This window comes from Equus caballus, chromosome 9 (genome assembly GCF_041296265.1).
Source record: "Equus caballus isolate H_3958 breed thoroughbred chromosome 9, TB-T2T, whole genome shotgun sequence".
Lineage (NCBI taxonomy): Eukaryota > Metazoa > Chordata > Mammalia > Perissodactyla > Equidae > Equus > Equus caballus.
In genome coordinates, this window is record NC_091692.1 from 5,837,054 (window position 1) to 5,853,753 (window position 16,700).

The window sequence follows — 16,700 nt, forward strand, 5'->3', positions numbered from 1 at the left end:
AGTTATGGTACCAATGCCTAACAGACATTTTAATGAAGTAGCTATTTCAAATACATTTCTTTAGTTTCCACTCCTCTGTACTCTGGCACAAGAACCTGGGATAAAGAGAAGGGGGAAGGGAAACCGTTAGGGCTAAAGGTTAATAGGATCAACACAGGCCCCAAATTGCCAATCTTCTTTAATCTTGACATATTCTCAGATTTATTTTTCTGACTCTGTCTTTCTTAGGAAGAGCTTTCACTTAGAAGCCTCATTGTATCTCATGCAAATTGGCTCCACAGCTCCTCCAATTATGACCACACATAAATGACCCTGTGTGACTACTATTTAGGTTCATATCCAAATTCTACTATCAGAAGTGGTATTATTAAATACCGTTTTTACATTCACAGTTAACAAAGTGCTAATATAAGATTCACATTTATATTTCTCCCTTCAAAATGAAAGAATATCTAAAAAATAGGTTAGAACGTTTTTAGCAATACATAATATGGTATTTACAAAGCTTTAAATGATATTCATCCATTCATTTATTCATTCAACGAATGAGTATTAACCATCAACTTTTTACCATTAGGTTTTTAGAAGAGATTCACAGTTTGACCAAAGAAGTGGCTTAGAATGGTGGATCCAAGTGTTGACTAGCAAACAGTACACTCTAGGGAAATTCACACTGTACAGCAAAAGCTTACTGAAGTGTGAAGTAGCTAAAGGTCCCCTGCCGAGGGCCCTCTTTGGTCCTCCTTAGTTCTCAGAAATCAACAATCCTTTGTGACTGTGATCTCCATGCCATTAGTAAGGATGTTCCCTCCCATTTAGCCAGAAAAGGGTTGAGTTAAACCGTTTTTTTTGTGATCTTTGTAGTAGATTCAGCTCCAGTAAAAATTCTTATGGTATATGGAACATAGGATGGCTTTTTCTGTGGTCAAAACAGGATGTAATTGCAAGAATCACTTATTACAGGAAGAGTTTTCACACTAAGCACAAAATCCTCTCTTCCAATGAACCGTTATTCACGTAGCCCCGATTCCAGGTGCACACTCTAGACCTATTGGTTCAATACTTCCAACCCCTAAAATTCTACACCCCTTGGAAGTCAGACTGTCCTCTTGGATCTATATGAAATTGCTGTGGTGACATTTTCATGGATTCCTCTACCTCAGAGCCCCTTTTCACGAGAACTGCCTCTAGTATGGTGTCTAACATCTTCTCAGCCCTCTTAGCAATATAAATTATAAGGAACATTCATGACGCAATAAGCTCTACTTATTATATGGGAGAGAATCAGATGAGGGTCTTACATCAGAGAAACACCATGATTTCCAATGGAAGAGTAGACATCACCATTTGGTCAATATTCCCACCACAAGGAATATTTCTTGAACCGTCCTTCACCCAGTCTCTGCTTCTCTTCTGCCCTTCTCTCTCTTTCCTTCCTCCTCTTCTCACCCACCGTTACCAGATTTCTTTACAGTGCAGAAGTGTTTTGTTCTTTATGATACAGAACAAGTAAGCATACTCTTTCTCTTACTGCTGAATGTGCCTAAACAAATTTATGAAAATATTCCTTTAATTACTAATTCGATTCTAATTAAAAGTAACTGTGGTTAAAAATAGCAATAGCCTCCCATCTCCTATTATGTAGAAAAGCTCACTGTGTAAGCAGATAAATAAAGGAACCATTCTGGTTGAACTTGGAGTTAGCCCTGAGAACTCAGCCCTCTCATCCCCAACCCCTCCCCACCCAGGGTCAAAATGAATTTCACAGAACTTCTAGGAACACTTACTTGAAAATAACTTCCTAACAGGCTGTTCCACCAGGATGTTGCATTTGCAAATCTGAAAGCTGCCGTTACATGACAGCAATGTTATCTGGGGTAAAGAGTTTAAGTGGCAACACAGTTGATTAAAAATTGGTTAAAGCTCATGATCTATTGATCTATCCAATCACACCAACACAGCCAAAGAAAAAGCCAAAACAAATCAAAAACCCCTATAATTCTTTACTGAAATGTCAATGTGAATTAGATCAAATCTCTTTGACTTGAGAAATAAGCAAACAAAATCAAAAGTTAGAGAAGAAAGTACTGAATTAAAGGTGTCTTTTTCTATGCATATATTGAATGTTTATAAAGTCTAATTAAGAATATTTAGAGTTGACTATATGGTATTTTTTTATGGTTCCTGGGAATCTCTTCTCAATACCACAAAGCATTTCTGGTTTTTGTTTGTTTCTTTGCTTACTCATTGACTCAGGCATTTCTTTTTCTTCTTCAAACAAACTTGGAAGTTTAAACCCTTTCATGATATTCATCTCTACCTCTACTGAACAGTAAAAATATTATTTGTTGAATGCTTATAACGTGATAGACATGTTATCTCCAATTTAGAAAGGCGAAAAAAAGAGGCTCACAGCAATTAAATAACTTGCCATAAATCACACTCCTAGGAAGATACCAAAGGTGGAATTTGAGCCCAGTTTGAAATCCAAGCACCTAAACGTGACACAGGGAAGTGTCCATCACAGACTTGTGCCGATGCTCACTTCAGTCTATTGTTCACTGAAGTAAAACTTTATTTTTTCTCTTCCATGGTGCAAAAGAAGAAATTTTCTTTAAATATTTATTATTTAAATAAAATATTTGATTCAATCAACTTTTAAGCACCCGGACTCTGCAAAATACTGTAATTACACCGTGATGACTGGTAAAGCAAACTAAACTAAGGGTTGTTCTATTTTTTAACTGTAATCACTTTTAATTTCATCCTTACAGTAACCTTGTGAAATAGATGTTATTATCTTCCTTTAGCAGGAAGTAAACTGAGGCTTATTCACAATCACCAAAGCCTAAGGCATGCACATATTCAACTTCATAGCTACAACCAAATAATTTTCCAAAGTTGTGGTGCTAATTTATTATCCCATCAGCAGCATAAGAGTTCTAGTGGCTTCAGGTTATTTGCAACACGTGGTGTACATATCTGTCTTTCATTCTAATCATTGCAGTGTGCCTGTGGTGATATTGCGCTGCAGTTTTAATCTGGCATGAACTTATGACTAGTGAACACAAGCACCTTTCATATGCTTTTTGGACCATTTGTAGATCCTCTTTGGAAGTTTTCTTTTGCCAATTTTTGTATTAAGTCTTCTGCCTTTTTGTGATTGATTGATAAATGTTCTTTATACATTCTGCATATAAGTCCTTTTTCAGATATATGTATTATGCATGATTTCCTCTACTGAGCAGCTTGTCTTTTTCTCTCTTAATGGTATCTCTTGTTGAACAAGAATTTTTCATTTTAACAGAAGCCAGTTTACCACTTTCTTTTAATGCTCTGTTTAACAAGTCTGCCAACTCAAAGGTCATGAAGATATTCGGCTATGTCATCAAGATATTCTGCTATGTTTTCACTCAAAAACTTTATTGTTTTACCTTTCACGTTTGATTGATCTGAAATTTAATTTTGTGTATGGTGTGAGGAAGGTGTCGGTATAATTTTTCCATATGGATATCAAATTGACTCAGCACCTTCTCTATTGTTCTGCAATTATCATCTTTGTCATAAATCGTTAGACTGTAGAAGTGCAACCTGTTTTTGATTCTCTATTTCATTGGTCTCATTGGTCTATTTATGTCAACACCACCATTTCATCTTGAATTTCACATCTTCTGAGTTTATTTTTACTTCTTGAAGAATATCTTTTTAAAAATTTCTTTCAGCAAGGTTTTGTTAGTGGAAAATTCTTTGTTCTTGTCTGAAATGTTATTTTTTTCTTTATCCTAAAAGACAGCTTAGCTACCTAGATTTACAATGATATTCTCCCAGCATTTTGAACATACTATCATATTGTGGCTTCTTTTAATACTGCCAGTTTAATTGTTATCCTTTTGTAAACAATTCATTTTTCTTCTGGCCACCTTTCACACCTTCTGTCTCTATTTTATCTACTGCTGTTTCATTTCTACTTGAATTCCCAGGTGTGATTTTTCTGCCTCCAAAGTTTCCTAAATCAGAGGGTTCATGTCTTTCATTGATTCTGTAAATTTCTCAGACATTATCTTTTGAGCAGCCGCTTTTACTTTCTGTCTTCAGCTTAGGAACTTCTATGAACTGAATGTTGAACTTCTCAGTCTATTTGATTGATGTCCTAGGTTTTTTCAACATCTTTATCTCTGAATTTCTCTTTCTGACTAATATCTTCAATATGTAATACCAGTTAAATAATCATCTTATCACTATGGGTAATTTTAAAGAAAATATCTTTTTAATTCCTCAAGATCTGTTGTTTTTTCCCCCAAGACTATCTGTCTTTTGGTCTTAGTATCCTGCTCATTTTCTATTTATTTTTAAATTATTTTCTTATGATTTTTTTATCTTAAATATATTTATTTAATAGCTTCTCTCCAATATTTCTAAGATGTAACAAGATCAGGAGACTTGTGCTTTTCTTTCTGTATCTACTGATTCTGGTTCACATTGGATTGTTTCTTTATGTCATTTCTTTTCATTTTGGACTGAACTAATCTTCAGTGGGGCTTTATCTTTTGGATTTATCAACAGCTTGGGTTGAAAACAAATCTTCAATAAGATTTTGTTTATTTTAAAAGTCTCTCCAGGGGTATTATTGGAACACTTTTACGTTAATTCCTTATATATGAATGTATGTCTTTGTCTTTGTCAAGGTGTGGTCCAGTGCTCATTTCATCTGCAAGGTCCTCCTGGCCATTCTCAAGTTGATACTTTATTATAGATGCTGTTTGTATAAATAAGAGTAACTCTACTTTAATTTTACGCTAATTTACATGTAATAGTAAAAAAAAAAAATCAAACATCGTCTACTCAGTTTCTCAGCTAAATTAGGACCACTTTCCACTCCTTTCTTTGAAAGGCCTCTGTGTTCATACAGTGTGATTAAGGGGACAGAGTGGGAGGTGTTCAGTGGAGGGTGTTTTTGTCCCCTGGATGCAGCTTATGGACTGAAATAATGAAGGACAATTATCCAGGCCAATTCTTTAATTTCTTTGTTATTCTGACATTCGATTTGAGTGGTGTGAGAAGCTAACAACTGTATTTTACCCACTCTTTTCTGTCATATAGTTATTTTGAAGGTAATTACTAGAAGAGCTAATATATACATCCATACAGGGAAATTCTCTAATTGTGTACATGAGCTTCTTTAGAAGGTTTTGTACACATATTTGAACTTTTTCATGACTTTTAGTAAACACCCCAATTTAAAACACACACACACACACACACACACAAATTTCTCCTAGTCTCAGCCTATAACTCTGCCGGACACGTGCAGAGAGGAAAAGTCCAGTCAGTGCCAACTCAGGCACGTGGCTCATCGTGAGTCTTGCCCAACTTGGCCTGCTGGCGCAGCCTCTGAGGTGCATGCAACTCTCACGGTGCTCAAAAGCTAAAATCTTATTTTACGTCTTCCCTGAATTTCTGCGACTCGCATGGTGCTCAAAAGCTAAAATCTTATTTTACGTTTTCCCTGAATTTCAGCAGGGCTTTTAATCCTCTCCTGGGAGGAGATTTAAGAAAGAGAGATGTGCTCCTAAAACAATTTAAGCAAATTGTAAAACGGAGTTGAGCGCATGAATTTAGAATAGTTTCAACCTTCAGAAAGGGCAGAGGGCTTAACCATTTTCTGAGCTAATAGAAAGAAAATTTCCCACATGAAGCTGTACCACACGCTGAACAATCTCAGGGATGGGCAAAATTTCTGATCTACGGTTTTCCCTGAATTCACTGGTGACATCCCACTTTGAGTCTTACAATCTCTCTTCTAGACCGTAAGCTATTTAAGGGAAAGACTTCCTTATTCATCTTTAAGTCCTCAGCCCCAGACTTAATGCTGGCACCTGTCACTCGGTGAATATTTTCTGAATTAATTATTCCATATTTTTTATAATCATCTCTTGATTCTTGGAAGCCCCCAGTAAAGGAAAGAATTGTCCCACTGGTGAGTGCTCTTAACCACTTCTGGTTTGGTGCTGCCTGCTTTGAATTCATTTTTATTCAAATGAACTCTTAAAATTTTGAATATGCCTCATTTTATCTTTCAACAGTTTTGGTGTCAGAAGAGGAAACCAAAGGAGATGCCCAGTGGACCCCAGGCATGGTGAGCAACAAGGAGTAGGTTCCTGTTGAGCCCCTGGAGCTCACCACTTTCCCATTGCCCCTGGAGGTCATGGGTAAGTCCCTCGCAGGTCCTGGATCCTACTTTCACAGTTTTTTTGTTATAAGCTTTCAGACATTATTTGAGGTTTTTTTTTTCTGGACCGGGTATAGAAACTGGCTGGAGTCAGACCAGATCCAATTTAAAAACCAGACGAGGTCCAGGGTCAGACAGGGTCCTGTTTAGAAACCAGACTGGGTTTGGGGTCAGACTGGGTCCAACTTAAACTAGACTGGGTCCAGTGAGAAGCCTCAGGTGGGTAAAATTTAGTTTTAAGACTAAACAAGTAAGTTAACCTTATCAAAGATAATCTTGAATTACAGTGGCCACAGTGGAGAACTTTTAACCATCTTAGATCACCTTATCCATTTTTGAGGTGCCCGAGAGAAAAAGGGGTCTCGGCCAGGCACTCACTATACAGGGAAAATTATTCTCCCTCTGCTGCAGTTTCTGGAAACCAGGATGAGACCTAGTGGGACACCCCACTTGGTCCTATGCCTACAGATGGCATCCTGGGAAAACTGGCAGAAGCTGCCAAAGGATGAGAATTCTTACCAAAGTCAGCTCTCCCAATCTCTGTGGTGCCCGCTGGAGAGAGGAAGGTAATATTTTATGTCGTCCCTTCCTTTCCAAATTCAGATTGGCAGGAAAAACATCGGTTATCAATCCTTTCTCTCCAAAGGACAGCTTTTGCCTTCTTATTTGTCTCATTTTGTGTCCTGAGAATTTGGCCTGGCAACTGTCAGGTTGGGGGCCCGAAAAATATGAACAGACAGAGATGTGAGTCGCACCCCATTTGTGGCTAGAAATGGCCATACAGAAGTGTGGGTTGTACTCCGTTTGCAGCTAGAGTCCTACTGACTTTTGCTAGCTCTCAGGAGAATTGTCCAAGTCTTTCTTTTGGTTATCTTTGGGAGTGGCTCTAGATCTTGGGAGGATAGTATCTTTTGCATTTTCTTTAAGATGCCTCTTGTCCCCACAGGATTGTTCAATACTGTCAGGAATATTTACTGTTTCTCCTGGCTGAAATCTGATGGGATATTTTCAAGGATTTTTTTTTTTTTTAAAGAGCTTTATGGTCAGAAGTTGACCATACTGTAAGCTGATATTCAGAGCCTGATAGGTAGAATAAAAGTATTATATTTAATGCTGGTAACTCTAAAGACCTGACTATTTTAACTAAACCAACAAACTTAAACTAGTTTTTATTTACTGAAGATTATCCTGGATCACATGAACTTGACAAACTTTTGGGTTAGTTTCAATATTTCTGAGAGTATACTTGATTTATATAAATGTTTGTTTGTCTTTAAGCTAACTAAATAGAGTTCTTTACAAATTAATTTTGGCCATATATCATCCAGAAGTAGAAAATATCACACACCTATAACATACATATAGACACACAAAAACATCCAGACAGATGCAGAGATCTTATAGATTTTCTTTTAAAATTTGAGCCATAAGACAGGTACAGTAATGCAAAACTCACTGGCTCATAAAAGAACAGTAGGATCCAAACTGGGTTCCCGGCTGAAAGAATAGGTTAAGGTTACCTGCTCAGATGGCTAAAGCTTTTACTAATATTTGTGGAAAAGAGTCCTGTAAGTCTCCAAAGACAGGAAATTTTTGATTTGTCAATACTGCAAAGATCATCATATCTATTTAAAATTTAAAAATAAATAGCTGCCCACAGTGCTAAAGACCTACAGTAAGAATTGTACTTATAAAGATAAAAGTTAATATAGAGAAATACACATTAATTAGGCTTATGACATTCTAATAATCAGAATCATAACGTGAGTAAGTTGAAAATAAATATAACATGGGAAATTTTTTATGTTTTTCTTTCAAGCATATAATTTTTTTAAAAATTATGAGCACTTTCTTTCAAAACAGAAAATCCGGTGCTTTTCTTAAAATTAGGGTGAAGGTAGGGAGAAATGACTTAATGGGAAGTAAAAGAAAGAGTCATGTTATACAGAAGATTACCTCGGTAACAATAAACTTACCGCAGGTCAGACTTTTAAATAATTGCCTGCCTGTTACTCTACAAATGCTGTCTCACAAAGTGGGCTGAAGAAATTGAGTAATTTTACTGCAGAAATTTGAAAATGATAGCATAAAGCTTTCTGGTCCTAGTGGTGATTTGCCTGTATACATAACCCTACTGCGTATAAGCAGAGGAAATAAACCATTATTTCTTCCTTTCTGTTTAATAATTTACTGGTAAGTATCCTGCACAGCTATATTTAAACATATGATTTAAAATTACATATATCTTCAGAATTATGCCAGGTATTTAAGTTTTTTGACACATAGAGCGATATTTGTAAGGAAATTACAGGTAAGATTAGAAGGTAAATAATAGAAATAAAGTAGCTTTGTTTTACAAAAAAATCAAAATTTATCATATTTTATAAATATTTTGCTTTATTTATTTATTTTATGGCACAGGTAGAGAATAAAAAATAGGACATATAATAAGAAAATGTAAAAGAAATAAACCAAAAATTGGTTTTATTGGTTATATTTAGAAAAATATAGTGAATCTCCTCTTTTAGTTGTGAACATTGATTTTGGTGTGAATTTGATCACATTCAAATCTTTCCACCCAATGCTTCTGCATACATTATAACTAATATTCATGTTTTCAATCATAGTGCAATGATTGAAATTTATTCAATTTCATATATTTCAGTACTTCAAATGATTGAATTTATGTGTTTTCAATCATAATGCAATGTTCCTGCTAGCATATTAATCACTTGAGGACAGATGCATTGTGTATCTTTAGTGCTTTGTTCCCACCCTTAGAACAGGGCCTAAGATAGATATTTGTTCTGTAGAAAGATGTAGGAAATGATTCCTTTTCTGGAGACATCGATGCCAATAGACTTAAGATCAATGTTAGATCATTAGATTCATTTGATTCATTAGATCATTAGATTCATTCAACCGAATAGATTGTTAAATCAAGACCAAATGAGATTTCTGAAACAAGAATGATGACAATATCAACGTTATCATCATCATCATGACCAATTACTATAAGAAACATTTATAAAGTGTAATATACATTCCACACATTTTCATTAGCCATTTTCAAACATCGTTGCATTTTAGCCTTGCAAAAAGTATTATACTTATTTTATATAAGGGAAAATTGTAACTCTGACCTTACCCGAAAGTCATTCAGTAGGCAAAGATAAAATCTAGCAATCACATCCAGATCTGTTTCACTCAAAAGTTTTGCTCTTTCTTTTCTACCATATTCTTTCTCAATTTCGATACATTTATCACCAGCCACATTTACATTATTGCATAGTACACATATTGATAGACGATTATGCAACTCTAACACTGTTCAACAGCTTTATTTTAACTTTTTTTAATTTCAATATAAAAATTTTCAAACATACAAAATATATAACAAAATCAACATTAAGCTTCAACACCAAATTTTTTATGATTGTTTCATCTATTCTCTCCTGTTTTTCTTTTATATTTGTCTGCTGATTTATTTTAAAACAAATCCCAGACACCGTGTCATTTCTTCTCTAAATGTTTCAGATAACATCTAAAAATAAATAAATGGAGACCTTATGACATAACCACAATGGCATTTCCACAGTTAACAAAATTAGAAATAATCCCTTACTATCATTTAATGCTCAGTCTATTTTCAAATTCTCCCTAATGTCAAAAAAAAGTCATTATACAGTTGGATTATCAAAATCAGGGTTTAAACATAGTCCACTCACTACATATCATTGTTATATTTTTCCAATCCTTTAATCAGAACAGACTCAATCTCCTTTTTTTTAATTTAATGCAATAGAGTTGTTGAAGAAACTGGATCAGTTGTATTGGAAAATGCCCTACATTCTGAACATGTTAATTGCTTTCACCCTCATATGTTCTATTGATGAGAACTTAGATGTAAAGGCTTATATAGATTGAAGTTCAATTTGTTTGTGAGTAGAGGGAGAGAGATTATTTCATGCCTGGTGCTGTGTATTTCATATCACATCACCTTATAGGCGCATAAAGTCTGTCTGTCTCAATCTTAGAGATGCCAATGTTGACCAGTGGGATGATTAGATAAAGAAAGATAAAAATGAAACAAAACATTGTGGATAAAATATTTGATTAAAAATGTACTAATTCACTATTCTCAAAATTGAAAATTAGTTATTAAAGAGAAAAAAAGTCAAACATTTACCTTGCTTCTCCAATGTAAACTATTTTTAAGGTACTCAGGCTGAGTGAATGAGGAGGAGTTATTCTACAAAACCACTAAGAGCAGCTCACTAGTGAAAAGTAGCAGGGTAGTAGTAGGGGCTTTCAGTCCAAATCCCCTCATAACTGTTTTTAATATGTTATATACATCAAGTTTATGAATTACCATGAATTCATCCACATTTTATAGACTTTTATAGAGTAATTAGCTTGAAATTCAGGAAAACTTTAACACAAAGTTGTTCAAAATCAAATATGTAATCCTATTTCTCTTTCTATCACCTCCAAAATTGCATCCTAGATACATATTTTTACATATTCAACTGCACATATACATGTATTTTTTTTTTTTTAGGAAGATTAGCCCTGAGCTAATGTCCGCCACCAATCCTCCTCTTTTTGCTGAGGAAGACTGGCCCTGAGCTAACATCCATGCCCACCTTCCTCTACTTTATATGTGGGACGCCTACCACAGTATGGCTTGCCAAGCAGTGCCATGTCCACACCCAGGATCCGAACCGGCGAACCCCGGGCCGCCAAAGCAGAACATGCGAACTTAACAGCTGCACCCCAGGGCTGGCCCCTACATGTATTTATTTTTGAATGATCATATAAGTTAATTTATAAATCTTTCAAATAGTTTTTTTCACTTTTTTATCCGTGTACAACAAATATAATTGTAAAGCTAAATACGTGAAGTAATGCTAAAGCTACATGTCTAAAAAGGGCATCTCCCAAAGTTAGAAGCAAAAGATGCTAGAACATGACCATTTCGTAAGATGATTATTCCTTTATTGCAATCCTCCATCTCCTCTCAGAACTCAGAGTCATTATTAATGAATATACCTGTAGCCTCAATCTCTATGACTAAGATAGTCATATCCCCCCTAGTCTAATTCAATTTCACACACAAAGTACTCTTTTCAAGAATATATGCCAGCAACTTTTGCCGTGCACAACCCCTTAAAGAGCAAGTCTATTATTAATATCCCCCTATTAAATTCACCATCTGTAGATTATCTGTAAATCCCACCAGAAATAGTAATAACTATATGTTAAGAAGAGTTTATTTAGATTCACAAGAGAAGCTTGAAGTCCTCAATTTTATATTTAATATATTAACTTTCTTTCTATGCTGAAATACCGTGGGCTCCCTGAGACAGAATCTTTCTAACACATCACGGATCTCCAGGGCTTGCCGTAGATTAAGGATTCAATACATATTTGAGGAATAAAAGCATTTTTAAAATAGAAGAAATTCTTACTTGTCTTCAAAGACTGAAATTATGTATTAACCATGGTTGCCTTTCAGAGGCAAATGTTTAAGCCAATGTTCCTTTGATTTGGTCCTTGTGCAAGGCCAGCCTCTCCAGCAAAGATAGAGCTTTCAATGCAACATAGTTGGGTTGTCTGTTCTTATACGACAATTTTCACAGGAATTAAGTGTGAGTTCTGCCTGAACTATCTGGATGAGACGATTGGACACTGGAAACTTTTACACACATCGGATGTTCACACATATCCTTGCTTTACTTTGCCAACACAGAATCAAGTATCTGTTGCAATAGTTTTTTTATTTATGTCTATTCTATTGTCCATTCTTACCTATCAAATAAGAAATAGATCAATTATTTTTCTGTGGTTTTAATGAGGTTTAACATGATTTCAAATGTATAAGCTATTTTATTTCTTCTTTATGTACATTTGTTATTTATATTTGATAAATAAATGAAAAGCAATAGCATATATTGGAGTATATGAGGAAGCCATTTGGTTTAAAACTAACTCAGCCTGACCTTGTTTTTCCAAAAGGGCCTCACATGGCCTGTTGAACATGCATTGTACATCTGCTTTAAACATTTACTATGTCCCACAGACAAGAACGATGCCCCTAAAGATAGGGATGTAGTCCCCTCCTATATCAACATTTCTTTACAGATTAAGCATCTCTTCCCGGGAACCAAGGATTAATTACTGACCTGCTGTGCTCACCCTGTGACCACTGACCTGCTAACCACCGACCTGCTGTGCCAGCTCAGCATCTCATGACTGTAGTAAAAGAGATATTCCTATCACATGTGATGGATGTTCTTTGTTCCAAGATGGCGGACAACGACTCTGTACACCTCACTTCTTTGGTGCCCATTCTTCCTTGGGGAAGGAAGGCCCCAGGCTAGTTCTCAGATCTGGCTCATAATAAACTCACACCAATTTTGATTTATAGATAGATTATGGATTATTTGTATTGACATATCATTGATTCATAGAAGTTGTTTAGTAATTACAGGAATTATTCAATGTATTACTTTATATTTTCAATTTGTGTAATCTCCTACCTGTAATTAAAGAGAATTTTATTTCCTTCTATAATTAACTAAATCTACTTTCTAGTTTATTTGTAGATTTCATAAAGAAAGTATTAAAGAATAATAATGTAGCTTTTTTACAGACTCTCAAAGAATAATTCTAGGATTCACTATTAAGTATAATATAGATTTTTGATTAAAGATAGGCATTATGCATTATTTAAATATCCTATTTCTGGTATTTTAAGAGTTTTAATTTGTAAACCATCAAGATTGAGTATTAAATTTGGGGTATCTTCTTAAATGATGATATGATAGACTTTTTTTCTCTCTCAATATGATATATATGTATTCATTATATTTCAGACAAACGAGCTATATTTGAATTTCCCTGAGATAAATTCTGCTTGGTAGAGATAGTTGATTACTTTTAGGAATTATTTACTTTACTTATATGTAATTTAGTATTTTCTCAGTTGTATTTAATATAAAAGAAGATCCATAACGCATGTGTGTGTGTGTCTGCTTGCCAGTATTAAGCGTTAGAAATATTTTCCTTTTGGGGTTTTTTTGTAATAATGAAGACATATTCTAATGTTTGCCACCTGGAAAGGTGGATGTGTTCTCACAGAACCCCCCATATCACCATTTTCCTGGGTACTTCAAGTCTTCTTTCAAATACTAAACAAAAAAAAATTTGATGGTCATAGTTCAAAGTCACAATGTCTATCTAGTAAGCATTTACCTGGTGTGCATCTTCAGGATTTAGTCTTGCCCTCATTGCTTAATTCCCTGATTATGATGCATCAAATATTTTACTGGAAAATTTGATAATTTTGGGGGGGAGAGTTGTCTAAAGTCATTACGAAAATTTACAGTTCCCAGGGAACCCAGCTCTGATATCGTAGTTGAGGACAGAAAGCCACAGTTCTCCAGCCTGTTTCCTCCTTGGCTGTTTCTGTACCGGAAGTGGTCATAGCCCAGGTGGAGGCAGAAAGAGGCAGCAGAGTTATGAAGTGGGGGAGGCAGAACCACCTGAGGCTTCACATGTCAGTCTGAGAGTGAGAATATCCGTGTAACGTATTGTTCAAACCACGCAATTACAAGCGAAAGAGAATGTTGGAAACAATTAACATCATATAATTCTGAAATATTATTTACTGAATATCCTATGAAATAGTTCTATATCAAAACTTTTCAAAACTAAAAGTCTTTCTGAAAATATATATCCATATACAATAAAGCAATTTTTAAAAACTATGTTGACTATCTGATATTAATAACTAAAATAAGCAAAATAATTTTAGTAATGTCACATACTCTAACCACTTTTCTTAACCACGTCTGTCTCTCATAGCATGTTATTGATATATTTCAGGATAAAAGGATTTTTTCCAATAGTCTTTTCTATACAATGTTTTCCAAAGTTGCCATTTATTAATAATAATTTAAAGTTTTTGACAACTCCAATTGACTTTTCTCTGTGTATTATAATATTATTATATTGTTTTTTATTAAGATATGATTGACATATAACAGTATATTAGTTTCAGGTGTACAACATAAGGATTTGATATTTGTATATATTGTGAAATGATCACCACAGGAAGTCTAATCAACATCCATCACCTCACATAGTTAAAAGATTTTTTTTCTTGTGATGAGAGCTTTTAAGATCTACTCTCTAAGCAACTTTTAAAGATACAGTCCAGTATTATTGCAATGCAGTATTATTAACCATAGCCACCATGCTGCATATTACATCCCCAGGACTTATTCACTTCATTATTATTTTATATATAGCTGGGAGTTTGTACCTTTTGACCCCCTTCACCCATTTTACCTACCCTCACCCCCCAGATTGATTATTATTATTATTTAGTGACAAAGGTCCAAATGTTAATTTCTTTTCTCACATAAGACATTATCATGATTCTCTTATTTTATTTATATTTGTTCTTAATCACATTCAGGTTGGCATTGTGGGGGATCAGAATTTGCTACCCCAAAGCGTGTCTCATTGGCTTGATTATTTTTAAGAACAAAAGGCTCAGAAAAACACTTTGAGCTTCCCCATAAAAGAATTTAAGATAAAAGGTCTGTTCCAGGAAGGAGCTATCACCATAGATAACCATAGTATAATATGAACCAGGTGGGGTAGACAGGGAGGAGCCTGGCAAGGCCCATTTAATCAAAGTTCTACCCATGTCCCACTGTCTCTGCGTGGTATGCAAACATTTACCAAACATTTGCTTTTTCATCTCCATGTGAATCGCCTTCCTCCCTTTGAAGTCTCAAATCACTACCCCCAATACCCTCCTTTGTCTTTAACTAAAGATGGCATTTGAGGTGGTGGCTTCAGCCATTTTGATGAGTTACTCAGTTTTCCTGGGTTTTTCCCATGTATGCATGTTATTAAACTTTGTTCAATTTTCCCTTGTTATTCTGTTTCAGGTCAATGTAATTCTTTAACTCTTACACCAGCCGGAAGAAGCTAGAAGGTAGAGGAATAGTTCCACCTTCCCTACAGGATCATTATGAAAATACTTAAATTATGAGAATTTACTGTCATGTTATTAAAGTTTGTTGTTCTCACCGCTTCAGTGGCCCAGATTCGTTTCCCAGTCGCAGAACCACAACACCCACCTGTCAGTAGCCATGCTGTGGTGGCGGCTCACATAGAAGAACTAGAAGAACTTACAACTAGGGTATACAACCATGCACTTGGGCTTTGGGGAGGGAAAAAAAGAGGAAGATTGGCAACAGATGTTAGCACAGGGCAAATCTTTCCATGAAAAAAAAAAGGTCAACACAAAATACAGAAAAGAATTATAACACTGCATGTAAGCTTTCTTTTCATTTATTTTCTCTGATGAACTTCATGCTAATAGAATAATTAAAAATTATCCAGCTAAGTCCTCTTCCTGCACTAGAAATACGCATTTACAGAAAGAGGAACATAGAAGAAATCTCCCTTCCCATTTGCCATTCTCTCCTTCTTTGTCACTTCTCAGATTCTCTACCAAGAAGAATTCATTCTATAACCCTAGTACTTGCAATTCACTGCTTTGAAAGTTAAATAATGCACAGAGGACCTCTATATTTTCAGAAAATGCAGGTTCTACATGCTCAGCAAAAATGCATAACATTTTGCAGAACCTCTATCCTTAGTATTTTTTATGATTACATTTCTGATGTATTCATTGAATATGCTTGTTACACATTAAGTTTTCTATCTTATCTCAAATCTTATTGACATGAATAGATTTATGGCATTTAAAGTAGAAACTAGAAATTTAACCCAACATATTTTATCACATTATTTAACTCTGCTACATTGAGTCACATCATATGAATCAGAATAAATATCCCAAGATGGATTCTGTTTAAGAAATTCATTTTCATTATTGGTACACATATTGTACCAACTTTGATTATTGGTACACATGCGTGCATGCACACACACACCCACACAGAGGGAAAGAGAGATTTTGAATGCTATATTTATTTTAAATCATTTATATAACAGTTAAAATTGCATACTCTTCTATTCCCACTTGCATATATGCTTATACTTAACCAAATTTTAGAGTCCATTTGGGATCACTTGGAACCATTAGCTCTGACCAGAACTAAGCAGAAAAAGCAAAACTTAGGCAAAATTAAAACACATTCACTGACTTTTCTATCTTCTAAAATCACCAAAATAAAATTCTCCAAGCTTGGACACTATCCTTATCTCCTAATACTTTTGTCACTGTTTATTCTTCTAAACTCAAGTCTGTAGTAACTTTACATTCACTTCTCTCTCGTATCCAGGTGATCCGGGGATGGAATGTAAAGGTGAAGAAAAGAATTTCCTTTTCTTGAAGAACTATTGAGTAGTCACTCTACATACTATGTCTCATTTCACCATTATAAAGTCTGTTGACACTGTACTTGTTTTTGAAAGATGCAAT

At 34.9% G+C, this 16,700-nt stretch overlaps 1 long non-coding RNA gene across 3 annotated transcripts in view; it reads left to right on the plus strand.

Moving 5' to 3' along the window:
- LOC138915359 (uncharacterized) overlaps positions 1–14,001 on the plus strand; it is a 426,364-nt gene extending 412,363 nt beyond the window's left edge. The window contains exons 7-8 of one of the 3 annotated variants that reach the window (XR_011421189.1): positions 6,084–6,209; positions 12,374–14,001. This is a non-coding gene — a long non-coding RNA (uncharacterized lncRNA). The remainder of the gene's footprint in view (positions 1–6,083; positions 6,210–12,373) is intronic. The other 2 variants (XR_011421190.1, XR_011421191.1) reach the window with 2 other exon arrangements.
- Positions 14,002–16,700: the final 2,699 nt, after the last annotated feature.